The sequence below is a fragment of the Osmia lignaria genome, chromosome 5 (genome assembly GCF_051020975.1).
Source record: "Osmia lignaria lignaria isolate PbOS001 chromosome 5, iyOsmLign1, whole genome shotgun sequence".
NCBI lineage: Eukaryota > Metazoa > Arthropoda > Insecta > Hymenoptera > Megachilidae > Osmia > Osmia lignaria.
In genome coordinates, this window is record NC_135036.1 from 7,930,047 (window position 1) to 7,947,328 (window position 17,282).

At 44.0% G+C, this 17,282-nt stretch overlaps 1 protein-coding gene across 3 annotated transcripts in view; it reads left to right on the top strand.

The window, feature by feature from the left end:
• sli (slit guidance ligand) overlaps positions 1 to 17,282 on the top strand; it is a 284,825-nt gene that overhangs the window by 1,639 nt on the left and 265,904 nt on the right. The window lies entirely within an intron of this gene.

Sequence of the window (17,282 nt, forward strand, 5' to 3'; positions counted from 1 at the left end):
AAAATAAGTCGATGAAAGCCAGCGTACGTATAAAAGCGACGTTCGTAGGATTGAAAAGTCGATAGAAACAGAATGTGTGGACATCGAATCAATAATCGAGCCGCAGGACGATCGCGTTTATTGTTTCTCTCGTTTCCCACGACGACAGCCGCTTGTTTTTGCAAGCTGGATGAAACGCGCGTAACCAAACGTTGGCCAAGGCATCGGGCAAGCTTTGCGCCGTTCGTTTCGAGCGAATCGAGGCAAGAAGCGTTAATTTAAACGGAATTGCTCCCGGTCGAACGTCGATGCGTGGAAAGAGAATTGAACGACGGTCGTTAAGCGCGCCGCGTATTTCCTCGCGGTGGATTTCCAGCCGGCATCAACGTCGGTTTAATAGTTTTGCATTTCCTCGTGACGATGGTGGCCTGAAGAGCGATAAAAACGCAACGGGCCGCAGTAAACCGCGTTACAACACGGTCCCTGGAATAAAACGTCAGGAATATCCGTGTTCTCGAAGCTTGGAAACGCGGTTCCCGTTTTATCGATGATACCGCGATGGACAACGTTCTCCCTAGTGTCCATAATTCGCGAATACAAGCACTTTGTACACCGCCCGACGTCGAAGAATTATTAAACACGGAGCTAGGGGATCGTTTCTCTGCGATATAGACAAGTTTTCACGGCTATCGACGCGGTTGGTTAATAGCGGCCACATTTTCGAAAATTAGTTAATAAATTATACCTTAAGTCAGCTAAGTTTCTCATAAATTCTCATAAATTAAAAAACTTTGCTTTAGTATTTTCGTGATCCTCGAATTTTTTACAATTATTTTTAATTTTCTTCCACTTTCTCCTTCGACACGGTCGCGAGACAGTTTCAGAAAGATAAACTTTCCGGTTGGTGCATTCGAACCGACGATCTTGTTAATGAAGCAGACTTGTTGGTACACTCGGTGTCGTTGGTTAGGAGCAAAACAATTTATCAGACGGACGGAGTCTGGTGGCGATTTCTTGTTTTCTTTCGCGGCGATCGCGATGGAACCGCTGTAACAGGGGCCCATTAATGACGATCGATTAGCATACGATTAATATGCCGTCGACGAGCGAAGGGATACCGCGAATAATTAAATCCTCGAAATACATTATTGCCGACGCGATGGCACGAAAGTCTCATCGCGAAAGAAACGCGAAAACCTCGACGCTCGGCATACATAATTTCCGTTCTTTTTTCTTCTTCTCCTACCTTTATCTCCTCGATGTTTTGCCGTGGGATCGAATACAGGATCGCATCAATTTTTCATTTCATTTCAAACGGAAGACGAGTAGAAAGAATGCTCCCGGTTGAGTAAATAATGATAGGGAAGATATCGGAGATGACTTTGCCGGTTATGAATTTCGAAGGAAGGAAATTGTCTTACGAAAGTCAATATTGGATGGCAAATTGATCGGAAAAATCAATTTGGCGTTCGATAAAATTGAATAATCAAACAGTGTCGGCTGGTATCGACGGGCTGATATATTACAATAAAATGAATCAATTGAAATTTCATTTAATCTATTCTCTTAATTAAAATTAAATATCTTAAGTTTAAAAAAAATGTTCCAAACTCCCTACACGATTCAATCTTACAAGGGTCATAAAATAGGAACCTCGAAACCTTTCTTCAGCCCATTCGAATGTCCAACGAAAAATATTTTCCTATCTCCGTTGAGAATCACTGTTTCTACCTGTGTCGGTCGTAGCTACCCGATGTCAAGATAATTACGGAGCGGGCCAGATTTCCCAGTCCGTAACCCCGTCTAAATCTGCGGTCCATGGACAGCTAAACGGTCTCGCGTTATACGCGAACGTAGATGCATCGATTTACCAGTGACACGGGTCATCAGAGTTTCCAGCGAGTCTCCAGGGGTTGCTCGAACTCGGCTGCAATGTTCTTCCGTGTCTGATTGCTCCCTCGTTGCCAGCTCGTTTTAATCGAGTGATGGAGTTCTCGAGATGATCGCAACCCGATGTATAATTCCGATTTTTCCTCATTAATCAACGTAGCCCGGTGTTCATTTACCGAGCTGGTTTATGGAGTAATTAATCATGAATTTGTCGTTTCCAATCAAGATCAACAGTAATTATATTTTTCTCCAAAGATCTTTCATTAATTTCTATTACACACGGCGTCGCAAATATGTTATTCGTTAAATTAATCCGCAAATAGGTTAATTAAAATATCGATCAAAAGATTCTATTTCAGTCGGCTTTCATGCTAATCACAGTTATCCAAAGATTCACAAGTGGCAGCTTCGATCACGGAAACGCCAAAGCGTCGAATAAACAAAAGATAGAGAGAGACGAGGATAGACTATCTGTTTTTCCACGAGCATCGCGTGACCCCGATAAAAGCAACCCCTTTCGCGAAGCGGCTGACAGTAGCAACGCCGGAAGGGTGCTTATGATTTTTCGATTAGACTGTGCAAACATCACGCGACAGGGAAAACAATCGTAACCGTGGGGCTAAGTGTTTGAGGAATAGCCTGAACGTCTGCTAGGTGTTATTATATTCGTCTACGCGGCTCAAAACGATAACTAAACTCACAATCGATCTTGGGTAAATTGAAACCTTCGACGAATCCCGAGCCAGTACGTTAACTCGATTTTTTCCTGACCCTTAAAAAGTTAGCAAAGAAACGTCAACTCTCTATTGGGTAGCTCGGTGTCGCTTCGTTGGGCCGAAATTGTTGAAGAGCTCCTTCGAGATTCTTCTCCGTTAGGGCTTAATAAAATTCATCAGCCGATAAGCGAGCTAATGATCCAAATTAATCCGATTTGGCGTGGTTCAAAGAGGCGAAGCGAGTCGAGTCCTCGTCCGACGTCGCTCGATTATCCCCCGGTACGAAGGTTCGGAAGAGGAGAGCAGGCTTTGTTCGCGATTTCGCATCGTTCTTTACATCGCCTCACACTACGCTCCTCTGCCGGGATTGTAATTAAATTTTTTCGTCGCGATGTCCCGTGCTCGCCGACGCGTGAAATCGAGGGACACGCGCGGTCCCATTCGGATTCCTCGAGTGCAACGCGGTGGCCCGCATAGTTGCTCGCGCGGCGTGAAACTGCGCGTGTCGACGGTGAAACCGGCCGAGACAAAACCCACACGACTGCAATTTCGAAATTTTGATGCGCCTCCGTAACTGTCGCCAGTATCCAGGTTACATATCCTGACAAATTAGAAAGGTTGACAGGCGTGTTGCGGGAATTTTAATTCATTTTTCGGGAATGAAAATTATTTTTACAACCTCCCTCCGGTATATGAAATCAATAACTGTTCGCCGTAAATTTTTGATGGTCTGGAAAAATTTGTCTGGTTTAGCTGGAAGCAACCGCTGGACAATTTTCATCGACTCAGTTATTTCCCTTAGACATGCAGAACGCTTGTGAAGGTACGCCGTTGCACATATAGAAGCTGCTAGGATGCGTTCCGTTGCCGCAGAACGTGGAAACGGTCGGCTAACCGCAAATATTTTACGTCGCCTTCGAGCGAGTCTCGCTTCGTTTAGGTCGCGAGGCCGGTGTCCTGAACCTGGCACGCTTCCCTGGGAACCTGCAGGATTCGAATTCCGTGCACGCGCCACTCTTCCAACTCGCTAAGGATACGTCTAATCGCGTTGCACGTCCGTGTCTCCTCATCTTCGATTTTCCGTCGAGAGTTTTCATCGCTTTTCTTCGCTAAACGTAGAATTTCCGGCGTTCCGCTAGTCGATTTCAATAACAATACCCATGATCCTTGAAAATTCAGCTTGTTACCATTTTTATTCAAAGTCAATAAAGCATCGCTGCATTTTTACGCAGTTGAAATTGACGGAATCAGTGGAGGCAATTGATATTTTTTATCGGACGCTGCCAACATATCTACCTGTGTAAATATTGTATTAGTCACCAGACATCGTGTACACAAAAAATTCAATAAAGGGCAGTCGCGTCGGAGATACGTGGACTGACTGCGTAGGATGACTTTTACATTTTGCAAAATCCCGTCTTCGATTGCGTGGTTAGCAGGAAATTCTCACACACGTGTGTTTACTCGAGTAATTTGGGATTAATAAGAAATTTCATGATGTCATTAGAAACTTGGAATGTGTATGTTCATTTATATACACTTTATCAATTAGATTGGTTGTGTGTTATTAAATCAGCTGAACATAATTATTCTATGCATTTAAATGAGTCTCGCGCGATCAAACACGTAAGTCATCGTACCTAATGAATACTAATTAAATTTAAAAAACCAATGGATACTTGAACAGGATCGCGGTAGGTGCATAATCAGTCGGCTATCTCATCGATGCAAATTAATTGATAACGATCGTGTTCGTTGTAGCCGAAATTGCTTACAATGCATCAAGATCGAACGATAAAATTCACTTGTTCGACTGCATCGTCATTTTTTCCCTACTAATTTCGTCAGATCCGTCCGTGGAGGTACGGTTGAAATGTTTTCAACCATGGCCCGGTATCACTGAATCTTCGCCTGTCACGGTGTCTCAACGCTGTAATTAATCCACCGATCTGTAATTAAGTCGATGATAAACGTAGTGTCCGAACAGGGGTATGATTAGCATTATTATTTATAATAACACGGCGAGCTGTCGTGCGTAACGCGCCTCTGAATGTACGCAACCGAGCTGGAACAATTAATCACCACTCAAACAACAATTACGTTCGATTATAGAGCACTGATCGAGATGTATCGTAATTAGCGGCGTGCGCTAGAGAAACCGAGGTTTCCAGAGCACAAAACTTAGAATCAATTATTCTTCGTTGTTATTTCAATTATTTCACTCGGATCTCTGAAACTGGTACAAAATTTTCCTCGCTGGTTGCATAAAAATTTCTGGAACGTCTGGAAAATAAACCCGGTCGTATTTATAACGCGACGTTTTTTATTTTCTGCCGCATTGGGTGCGAAAGAGGAGTGTTTAGAAAGATGCGGGAGATATCGAGAGACTGTTCGGCACGTGAGAATCTGTTTCGTGTGCTCGAATGGATTTTAGAAACGCGTGTGGAGTTCTAGGCATCTGCTGGAGAGCAGTGAAATACTAGATCGAGTTGTGTGAATAGAGTTATATATAGAAAGAAAAAAAAATATTCCAAAATTGAGATAGATGATTTATTCGAATTTTCGTGTACCGATTCACCGTTAATTAAATTTCATATTCTATTTTTGTATCATCCCCATATTTCCTTAAGTTCTTTAATCATCTTCCATCGATTCGTCCCGAGGAGAATCGACGCGTGTTTCTCGCGAAAGAAGCCTCGTACAGCAACCGAGGGGTGTGTGTTCCGATCGCAACACCCTCCGCCACCCCGTTCCTCCGGTTTTCTTTTATTGTTGTCTGTTTGGAGCATACCTACGAGTGCACTTTCATCGAGAGACCGGCGAAACTTCCATTAGACGGTTGCGGAGCTTCCATCGGAATTCAGGAAAGGGTGTCGATACGTCTGGCCGGCACGATTTTCTACCTGAGGTCTGCCGCGCTCCATTCTGATGCTGAAATTAATGGTTTTTTCCTCGACGTGAGAGTGCGCGGGTCAAACAAAGAATTATCGTGACCAGGCTGAAGGGGTTGGGGATGCGGTACCAATGGTCGAGCCGCATTTTTTCACGTTACCGGATTTTAAAGTCCTCGAATTTCTCCTGGATATAGTTCGGTCCGCGTGCTACCTCGCTGAAAAATGATCGTCGGTCCACGTTTCCTTTTTTTTTTTTATTTTTATTTTTTTTTTTCCACGATCCGATCGATCGTGTCCACCGTGTACCCTCCATTATCTTGTGATATTTGATTGCTACCCCTTTTGGCCTCAGTCGTTTCGATATTTCAGAACATTTACCTTCTGCCACACGATGCACTTTAAAATATTTATATTAGTATCGATAAAATGATTCAACTTGTGACAACTGAAAGGAGTAACATTCTTTGAAGTTACTTTACCTCTGCATTCCTCTATTCCAACGGTGTGAAAAGTTCTATAGAATCCAGCTGACTAGGGATATTGATCGTGGAAATAGGAAGAGTAGAGTTCGATGTTGACTGTTGTAAAGAACTGATGTCCCTTTGTTATCTATTAAATATAAATTAAATATAGAGCAAGTTCATCGTTACATCAAAAAGACCTTAGTCTTTCAATTGAAGAATGAAAATCACGTTCTCGTGTACGTTCTTTGCGGCATAAATATTCATAATCAGCTAAGAAATGATTCATTGGCGAGGAGTTAATGGGTTTAGAGGCAACAGCGTGACAAGCAACCGGTCAAACAAAGAAACAGCTTTCGAAAAGCTTCGCTGCGTTTCTTCACGTTCAGTCCACCATCCCTCGACCTTCCTTTTTCGGAATTCCGGTATAATCAGCTCCTGCTGTGCAGCCAGGCTACTCTTTTCACAGTCGTGGAATCGTTCAGGCTACCCATGGCGGTGTACACCGCGTACACCTTTGCCATGGCAGTTTTAGCAATTAATTGGTGACAGCAGGTAGCCATGGACGCGTGGCACGTGACCGTGCATCGAGCCGCGACATTTTCAAACTTTTCGGGGATACCTATTTTATTATTCCGAACCGTTTGCACGGCACCCTTTATGTGCGAGCACGTTTTAAAATTCCGCTTGATCGCCGGTGGTCCCCTTTTTATCTGCTCATTTCGCGGACGCTCGCGTTTCTCATTCGCGATACCATACGTGAGCATATTAGATTGATGCTAATAATAAATGAAAGAAAGAACTTTTGATGTTTGCTCGCCCTTTTTTGATGCCGATCCTTTTTTTTCATGTTTTGTGTACAAAAATTCGTTCGTCATGGATCACTTTTATCTTGAGAACAATCAATTTGTCAGCTGGATAATGATAGAAATGGTCGAAATTGAACGCGACAGAGAGGCAATTGAGCGGAAACATTTTCCAAGGGAATACTTCGGTTGTCGTTAACGTTCAGCCGGCTTAACCCCAGCCGATAATCTCGTAAAATGTGCCGCTCTAACTGTCCCGCCACCCTTCAACAGGTCTCAGGACCAATTGAAAATCCGAAATCTGACGATCCCGAAACGGGTTCCGCGCGTTACCTTCGTGTGCAACGCGGCTTGGAAATCTCCATGGGCGCATAATCCTCTGACAATGGCCCCTCTAAACGGAGATTTGTCCGCTGACAGAGGCGCCCTTATGCTCACGGATCGACGTCCTTTGACTAAATCGACCGTGTGCCGACACTGGTGAGCCCTAATTCTGATTTATCGTCGATTTCACGTAAACTGAGGAGGGAACTTCTTCGTCGTTCCGGCCAGCACTTTGAAAGGATGAGTATTCTTCAGCGGTCCATTACGTCCGCTCGTCATCTTTCTCGATGAAACAACCGAACACCCCATCTGGCGATCGTTTCATTTTTAATAAATCTCTTCGCTATGAATTTTCATCTCTTCTAAAAACTTTTCCACAGAATTGTCTTTTAAAAAATGAATATCCTCGCGCTTCGATGCAGCGGAAGCAAACGGTTCCCCGCAACCGTATGGCAGGTTAAAAAAATTCCAAAACCCATCGACGTTTTTCAAAGTCCTCGAAATAAAAAAAAGAACAACTCTCAGCACGGTACAATGAAACTGTGCAAAGGTACCGAGTTAAACCATGCGGCTCGAGGTGAACTGCAGCATGCATCAGGCTGCGACGCGCATCGCCAACGACATCGTTCGCGAGCAGAAATAAATCCGCTCGTGGCCGCTTTGATCGTAACTTTCGCGCTCGTAGCCGGTGTACCGTGTATACATATGCCGTTGCCGTTCCTCCGCAAGGAATATCCGGGAATCTCGGCGCGCGAGGACCGAGGCGAGGCAACAGGAACGTAAATAACGGGAAAGAGGGCCATGGATGCTGGTAGGATGATGTAGAACATCGCGGTTTTCACCGCGGAACGCCCCTGGACTTTCGGTTCGTGTCCTACGCCGCAGGGGGCGAGACTCGACGCCCATGAATCAGCCGGTGCATGCAAATGAAAAGGCGAAGCGGGGGTGGACGAGACTTTCAAAAGATCGTAAGTGTCGGTCCAAGGGTTGGTCGCGTTCAAAGGAGAGAGAGAGAGAGAGAGAGAAAGGGGAAGAGAATTTTCATGAGGAACAGAGCGAGAATTCTTTCTTTTTGCGGGACGTAAGTGCGGCGAAAATGTTGCGGTTCCTTCGGTAGCCGAAATTTATGGCGACGTCGAGTTACAAGACCCGCCATGGGCAACATGAACTTGCACAAAGCCGAACGGCTTTTTGCCTCTACCACCGTCTAGCCGTCGAGTAAAACGGGATCTCTATTAGCGAAGGAATCGAGTATTATATTCTGCTTGAGTATCGCTCGTTGATTAGCTTGTTTTGTGTCCGATCCAAGAGGTAAAGGGTTAAGCACTTGTGCGTATGAATTATTGCTCGATATGCTTAACCCTTTCGCTATAATATTCGATCAAAAAGTGCTCGTATAATATCGTGCAGACGTTTATGCGCAATAAAATGCTTCTGATTTACCATATACTCAAAGTTAGTGCAGTATAAATTCTAGTTTGTTAAGTTTACGATGTTTTGTTTCGCAGTCTCCCTTTGTTTATCTCTTTCATATGAAAGGGGCGGCTAACCACTCTTAGAATGTTTATTTTAAAATTAATAATATCTACTCTAAAATAAAATTCAGAAACGGAATGTATTCAATTGCTTTCAAAGAGAGTTCAGCTTCTGTATGAATGCAGCAGGGTATCGTAACGAACGACGACAGCGAAACGCGTCTTCGAGTTCGCATTGAGAAGGGTCGCGTGCAAAGACGAAGAAGGGTGAATCGCGTGGGCAGACATTTCCATGCATTTTCCTCGCGGTTTCCCTATTGTACAGGCGTGATACATCTTCCTCCTTCCTTTAAATTATTTTTTTCCATCCGAATCCGACACCATTAACATTTATATTGCCCCGCTTTCCGCTCGCTCCGGTCGCGCTCTATATTTTTCGGACAATACAGACCGCCTGCGGCGAACCGCGCGATATTCCACGCTCGAAAGGCTCCGGAGAAGCTTTTATTATTCGCGCGAATCGTCCGCAACACCTGGGGGTCACCGTGTGAATTCGATCAGCACGCCGCGAGACGAGATTTCCAGATCAATCGAGCGGGCATCGTTGACCCCTGAACGAGCCTCGATTACGCGACAACTTTATTCGAACGGCAGCCTCCCCTTTGTAACGCGACGAAAATAGTTCCTTTTATCCGTTAATGCGGACCATGTTCTGCCTGTGCTTCGTAGGCTGAACAGCTTTTTTACTTGTCCCTTTGAGGGATGGTTCTTCTCGAAGGGCCTATTCCTTAGGGTGGGAAATATTATATTTCAAGTATTTTCCGATGATTCGAAAGTTATTTTTCCCGAGATCGCGTAGGTGCTAGAGGGGGAAGAATTTCCAACTCCCCGAGAAAGTCTCAGTCGAAAGTCTTAAAAACTATATAACGTTCGTCCCGAAGTTCCGCGCCGAGAAATACTTCCGCAGAGGAGCGTAGAACTCGCGCGTCGCGAATGTATCACGACATCCGTCTGCAAAGAGTTAATCCACCCCGAGGGAGAGGATAAGCGAGAAATCGTCGTCCCGAAGCCTCTGAAAGTGGTCGAAGGAAAAAGTGGTTTTGTCGTTCAACGATCAGGATTATTCTTTTTTTACCAAACCGACTAATCTGGTCGGCGATGATGCGCGGGTGTTGAACGCGAATGAGATTTATGCTGGCAGCCGCGGAAAGGAAAATAAGGGCACTCGTGACGACGAGATATTAGAGGATCGAAGAGAGGATGACAGGCAGGACAAGCGCAGGACGGAAGAGGGAGGCGCAGAACGAAAAGGGAAGTGGGTCGGCCAAAAGACGAGCAAACAAAACACATAACCTACGTATATCTTTGGCGTCTGTCAAAACACACGACGTGGCCCTACAAACGGAGCTTACTCCTTCTCTTCCCTTTCTTCCTACCGGTGTTATTTTTCTTTTCGCACATTTCGGACAGCTTGATGAGATGACAAAGATTCGAGCTGCTTTTATAGATACACCATCGCCTCTTCTGTTTTGATTTATGAGAGAATGTAGAGTAAACTCGATTTACGAGTAAAGATACTATTACTAGTTTCAATTGAATCCTCTGAAAGGAAGGAAACATTTCTTCAAAATGTAAAATTTCTAATTAGTGTAGTTGGAATTAGTCGCGCTCCATCGGGTTACTTCTTGCGAAAGCTTCCTCGGGAAGAAACCCAGTCCCCGTTCGATTTAGGTTCGATTGAACGACGAGAAAAACGAGCCCCACGATCGTCATTATCAATTCAACGTGCATTACCATAATTACACCGCGATCCAATAGGCCACCGTCGTCCGGTTATCGGGCTTTTTCTCCGATGCTACCTTGAAGACTCTATTCGGAAGGTTCTTTGATCGAGCCGCTACGAGGTCATCGATTAATTAGCCGACTGGTTCGTATATATCATCTTCTTGGTCGAGCAAGGGCCGGCGAAAAAAATGGATTAATCTCTTAGCCAGGCGAAATCGAGCCGTTCCGTTGGACTTTCGAAACGCCAGGCTAAGATAGACGCGAGAAGAAAGATTGAGGAACTTGGAAGGAATTTGCTGGTGAGCCTGGATTAAGTTATGAGGGTTCTTCCTTCGAGTCACCCTCGCCTTTTCTCCGCGTCGACCTCGAGCTGATACGCTGGCTCGGATTCGGCTTCGTTCCCAACCTCTATCGACGCTGGTTTTGTCGTTATTGTTTCCCTCGTAGCGGAAAAGACGGGGTTCAGGAGTAATGGGGAGCGAGACAAAAAAAAGAGAGGGACCTAGGAAGCCGGAGCTGGTCGAAACAATTAGGAGATCGGCTTTATGGACTGGCATAGAAGTAAGCAAATATCGGGACGAAGGGGTGCGTTGTACTTAACGCGGGGATGAAAAGAAACTGCTCTGGCTTTAATGCAACGACTCGAGAGCTGTTTTTTTCCCGAAGAAACGGGGTTGGGAGTTGCGGACTTAATTGTAGCTCAGTGGAGAATACACTTTGGGGTGGATACGGTTGATGGAAGGATACAGATAAATATGGAAACTTGAGATTGTATGAAATTGCATTGATATGGAAATTTAAATTATACGATTGTCTGATTAAAATGATATAAGTCTCGCCAGTGTATGCAATCACGATAGAATCATCCGTCACGTAATTACAGATTTCATTTTCTTTTTTAATAGTACTGAATAATGGAACGTTGCTTAACCATTTTGTCCACAAACTGTAAGACAGAATTATACAATGGGTGGGGAAGATCAAGGTGGCGCAATGAATCATAAAGAGACTGTATTGTTGCCTCTGCATTTTATTAAACTCATAAGAGATGAATCAAGCCCGCCTATTGTGCGGAGAAATATGCAGCTCTGGAATCTTCCTGGCAAATGAAACTTTAAAATATTCTATTGGTTGAGAATCAGTTGGTTAATTAACGTTTCAAATGTTGTAGCTTCTCTACAATTTTTACAATTTTGAATTTTCTGTTCCTATTCTTTTTTAATTTCTCACAGATAGAGTCTTCGGAGGAGACTTTTAGTAAATTCTAACTCGAGCTAGTTTGAGATTCAATTTTCTCGCGAATCAACGATCTTTCAACGATTCTAGCAGTTTTGCAGAGCGTCCGTAGCCTGTTAGAGACTTGTCACATTGGTCGTTACGAGATGCACATTTCCCTCTTGGCGGAGCTTGTCCCCGCGTTTCCGCGTGCTCCCTCTGAATCGAGGAAACGTAGACGCGGTTCTCCTTATCGGGAGCACCGTCCGGGATATCATTTCCTCCGGAAAATTACCATCCCTTGTGAGAGCGGAACGATCTTTCGCTACCGGGGATGACAGAAACGCCTCTTATTGCTGCGTCTGATGATGAGACGTCAAGCGTTTCGGGCCTGGTTTCCATCGCAACGTCGATGCCTGCCTCCGTCGAAGACGTTTTAATCACGCGACACGGGAAATGTAATGCACGAGGGAGGGAAAAACTTGTTCGCCATGTTAATACGATTTATTCGATAAAATTACAAATATATCTACTTTGTAACTTATCCGCTACTTTCGACAAAGATGATTCATAGATACGAGATAACAAATTTATTTCGCATAATACGAATAACTGAAAAGATGCAGGAATAAAATACAAAGTTCCTCTTCCTTCGCTCATAAATTAATACTAGAATTCATCATTGAACCACCTGCAATGAAATATCACTTCAGACACAATCGTACGTACTCTGTACATTATTTATCGCTTACATTGTCTACCTCGGAATATATTTCGTACCATGGACCCTTTATAAAATCTTGATAAAAATATCGTGAAATTTCTCTCCCTGTAATATTCAATCTGGATGACATTTATTTTAAGAGAAATCAGAACAAGTGTTTCTTTTTTAAAACATTAAATTTAAACGTAAAACTAAAACTATTATGCGATTGACTTATGGAGAGGATTGTACGCATGTTTATTCAGGCTTCTGCGAATTTATGGACAAGTTACAAATAACTATCCAGCCAGTTTAACCGTACTACATGAACAGCATTGAAAAGGAAAGATGAACAAACGTGGCGTGCTCGTCGAAATCGAACGTCCAACGTTGGAAAACCGCGAGCTTTAACCACGGGGGAGGACAGTTTGACGTTTATTCGATGCCGCGTTGTTCCCAGAAATATGCATGAAATTCAGTCGAAACACTTGCATTATGGGAACGAATAGGAAACCGTGCGAAGCACGCCTCGACCGATAAACACACCGCCGACCCATGTATTCGCGTCGAAGAAAATGATTTCGCGCATGAATCTTACCTGTATCGTGTTTCTATACCATTTATTCGGAACACTGCAGGCTGATTTAGCGACACACCATCTACCTCCGCTTCCTCTTTCTCTGTATATGTGCTCGCGAAACCGAACTCGTTTATTGGTTTTGCAACCGAGCACCAGGGAAATAATAGCGAATTCGTGCTGCCAATACTCGATTTCCCTGCTATATACCTTCGGAAAAGAACCGTCTTTTCGCGTTGAAACGACCCAGAAGAGAAATCTGGTTGGTAAAAATGCGATTAGTCGAGGAAACGAGCGGTGACCAATTAACTGAAGATTCACTCCCCTGAATCGATTGAAGTAGATATCTACTCCGTGTTTTTGTGGGTCGTTATTGGTCTAGTTCAACTATTACGAGGTTTTTTCGGTAAATTAATGTCTCCGTTATTATTGGAATTTATTAACAAGATCAGCCCTAATTAACTTCATCAAATTATACCAACGCCATTTCATCTTCCATCATCCACAGAAAAGCATAGTTGCATTGTAAGCTATTTTTGTGGGTCGTTGCTGGTCTGATTCAACTATTACGAGGTTTTGTTGGTAAATTAATGTCTCCGTTATTATTGGAATTTATTAACAAGATCAGCCCTAATTAACTTCATCAAATTATACCAACGCCATTTCATCTTCCATCATCCACAGAAAAGCATAGTTGCATTATAAGCTATTTTTGTGGGTCGTTGCTTGTCTGATTCAATTAGTCGTTTTTTGGATAAATTAATATTCCCCTTATTATCGAAACGATCGTTGGAATCTATTAACAAGATCAATCAAAATTAACTTCATCAAATTATGCCAACGTCACTTCATCTTCCAAGATCCATAGAAGTGCATAGTTGTATCGTGAGCTATTCCAGTGAAAATTACCATTAAGTATACTTATCATTGATCCTGCGAGCACGTTACTACGCTCGCTCGTCAAAGCCTGTCATCGGGGGGCCATGAATCTTCGTTCGAGCAGGAAAGATCGACACACCGTGTAAAAGTGAAAGCGTGAAGAATGGAGGATTCTTCTCGAGGTAGGATATCGCAACATCACGATCTTCTCGGGTTCTAAGAGCGTGAAAAACAGCGAGTACGAACACGCGAGAGGAATCGAAGGGATACGGCAAAGCGTAGAAAGTATGAAATCCAAACAGGCAAGATCGCCTTTGGGTACAGTTATTTGTTCAAAGGCGAGTATGCCAGTGTTTCTTCGCCGGTAATCGCGTACCGGTGGAACACACCTTTGCTCCGCCTTAATTTATTGCCGTTGCACCGCTTCGAACTCCATTTATACTATATCATTACACTTTCCAACGGTCCCTTCCTCCCTCGTTCGAGTCGCGCAATTAACGGTCCGCCTTAAGGGGACCGAACACGGTAACAGCTTCAAAAGGAACGAGCTTTTTTTCTTCTTCCAAAGATTACGCCAACCATCGACATTGATGTTTGAAAAATTGAAATTGGCAGAGTTCGAAATATTTCATTCAATTTTCAAGAAATACACAGCAAAGTTTATTAATTCGGTAATCAAGAGACGAGATATTAAAGAAGCTTTCTTAAATAAGAGAACGGTACCTTTATAGTGGCTCTAAAATCCTGGCCACGTTCATGATTCTCGAAATCTCATTAACTGTTTCAAAATGAAATAAAGAAAAAAACGGTCAGGTGTGTCTAGTCGCGCCAATTTTCTTCCCTTCTCGATGCTATAACGTTCTAAAGTTGGCCGACACAATACCGGCGCGATTAAGTTTATTACTTAAGAGCTGACCATTAAAAGGCCCCGGTTCCGGGCACCTGCACGCCATTGCGTACCGGATACCAGGCGACTCGTAATTGCTTTTCAGTTTTGATCCGGTGTTCCCGAAACAGAGATTTATCACCGTATGCCCGTCGATGCTAATCTGCACGGACGGTTCGAGATATATGGCCCGGGCTTTTGTATCTCGTTGTCCAGTCTTTTGTGTCCCTGGTGCCGATTGAATTCCAACCGTGGTTTTCGTCGTCATTATTATTTCGTAATCGTTGTTACACGATTAAATCGCAGATCCCAGATTAGAACTCGCAGTGTCATTAACAATAGGGCCTCTCTCCATGGTCCGCCACTCGAGGATTAAATACTAACTCGACTCTTTATCATTTGTCCCGTCTGTAATTATCTTTGGAGCTCGACCTAAATTCCGGTAATTAACCGGTTCAAAATAAACTAACAAATTACTAGGATTAAAATCCTCGGCGTTCCGAAAAAGCTGCGAGAGGGAAGCGTTTGCAAACTCGCGTTCGACGTGTTTTCGTCGGTGAAGGGAGGAAAGCACGCTCTTAAAATTGATTACCCGATTCCAGGAAGACGCCGTAGAACTCGCTGAACTGTGCTGAAGTTTCGATGATCGCGTGGAAAAACAGCGTTGCTCGCGGAGGAAACGAGCGATGGAGAAACACAAGCGAAGACGAAGCTAGGTTTTCCTTTTTTTGTGAATGGAAAATTTCTGAGACGTTATGATAAAGGATAGAATTGAAACTTTCTTCTCGACGTCGATGCTATTTTCGTTAATCCATCGCGCAGTCGAAGGGCGTTGGTATCTTCGCAAGCGTAAAACTGAAGTTTATTCCGAAACCAGTGACGTCCTCGTCGTCCTCGTTTTCATCCGTGTCCTCGTTGTCGCACCAGCAGGAAACTCAAACGTCAAGTTACGGCTTGACAGTTAAATTCGTTAAGAGGACTCGTAATAAGGTTGGGACAAAGTTTTGCGATGCTGCAGCTGGCTCTCGACTGTCGCTCGTTTCTCCTAAACTGACTAGTGTTTTCCTGGGCACGGAAACGCGATTAGCCATCGAAACTCGAACGACACGGTGAAAAATTCTGGCCCGCGTGAACGGATACTCGCTCGTCGAGGAATTCGCGAGGACTTTGCGAACGTGACGTTCGAACCACGTACTCTCCGTGCTCTCAAAGTTGGAAGGGTGTTCTCTCTCTCTCGAGCTTCTTCTTTTTCCAGGCTGTTCCGGGCACGTAGGACAGCTCCATTTGGAGGAAATTTGTTTCGTGTTCCACGGAAATATCCTCGTATTTTTAATGTTTTCTCTTTGGGGAAGATGTCGGGGGAGTTGAACCCCTAAGACTCGACGTATCACACTTGGTACGCTTAGAACGGTTGTTTATCAAATCAATATTTACCTTTCGTACAACGAGCATCGAGAGAATTTTACAAGTGAAAGTTTGCGCCACGATAGCAAATTTTAGAAACTCCGTTTCTAATTGCCAACATCCTGGCAAATAAAACTTTCTACCGTCTGGAACTGTACTAAATTGTACCAGCAACTACATCCTCCAATTGTCTACGAGCAATTTGCCGTCTCGCAAACACGACCAAAGTAATTCCTGCTCGAACCACTTGTTCCACATTGTGTAACGCACGATTCGTATTGGGTCACTGGTGCGTTGGGTCAATGGGATTCGTTTGACCCTTCCATCTCGGGCTGGGCTGTTCATCGTTGTTTCGAATACTTGGGCGGTGAAATAATCACTGGAGTATTTAGCCTTGCAGCTTTTCTTCTTCGTTAGCGCTTGATTACTATCGTCAACACATTCATTACTATATTGGTCATGGATGATCAGCATTACAAACCACCCACGCAATTCTATACCAATTAATTCATAATTCTAATGACTAAATGAAGCATACTCGTTAATTCGTGTTATAGTAAAATGAAGAAAATTAAAAATACTTGAATAACATAAGCTTCGTTTTTTAACCCTTGCGCGAACCTAACCCAGGCCTATTTAGAAGCAAGAATGTCAAGGCGGAGGAGTCGACGGCCTTTCGTCGCGGCGCGTAGCGTCTTTTCTGGAAAAGGGCGTACCTACAGACGCGAGTGATTAACCGTGCATGCATTTATTTCTCGCCGGGCAATTTGTCGCGTTAATTAGCCGTGTAACGAGGGACCTGGACACGCGCGTCATAGTCTATCCCTGAAACCCGACGTAAGATGGTAGCCGAGGCTTTCCGAAGCGTTAGGTCGTCATCGGTGCTGGTGAAAAAAGTTAGTCGACCGATACGCCACGGAGCAACGGGCTCGTAACTCACGTCAAGATTCAAATGAGTTACGGATTCCATTCATCTCGGTGTATTAAGCGGCCGCGGACGAACGAAAATTTCAATTCACGTCCGATCCCGATCCCACTCTGTCACTGTCGCTCTATTTTCTGAGCTGCGAGGCTTTCCGCTCGCTTTCTGCCTCCCTTCTTGCTTAAATTGCTGAGTTATTTACGGCCAAGTAATGAGCTTCCGCCGTTGGTGATGATCTTTTCGACGACCTACCCGGGCTTGTCGCTAAATTGAACCCTTTGTAACGCGAATTCTCTTCTACCCGATTACCACCGGCTTAAATCGGATTCATTTTTAAAGTTAACCCAGTTATTTCGGAACTGGAAT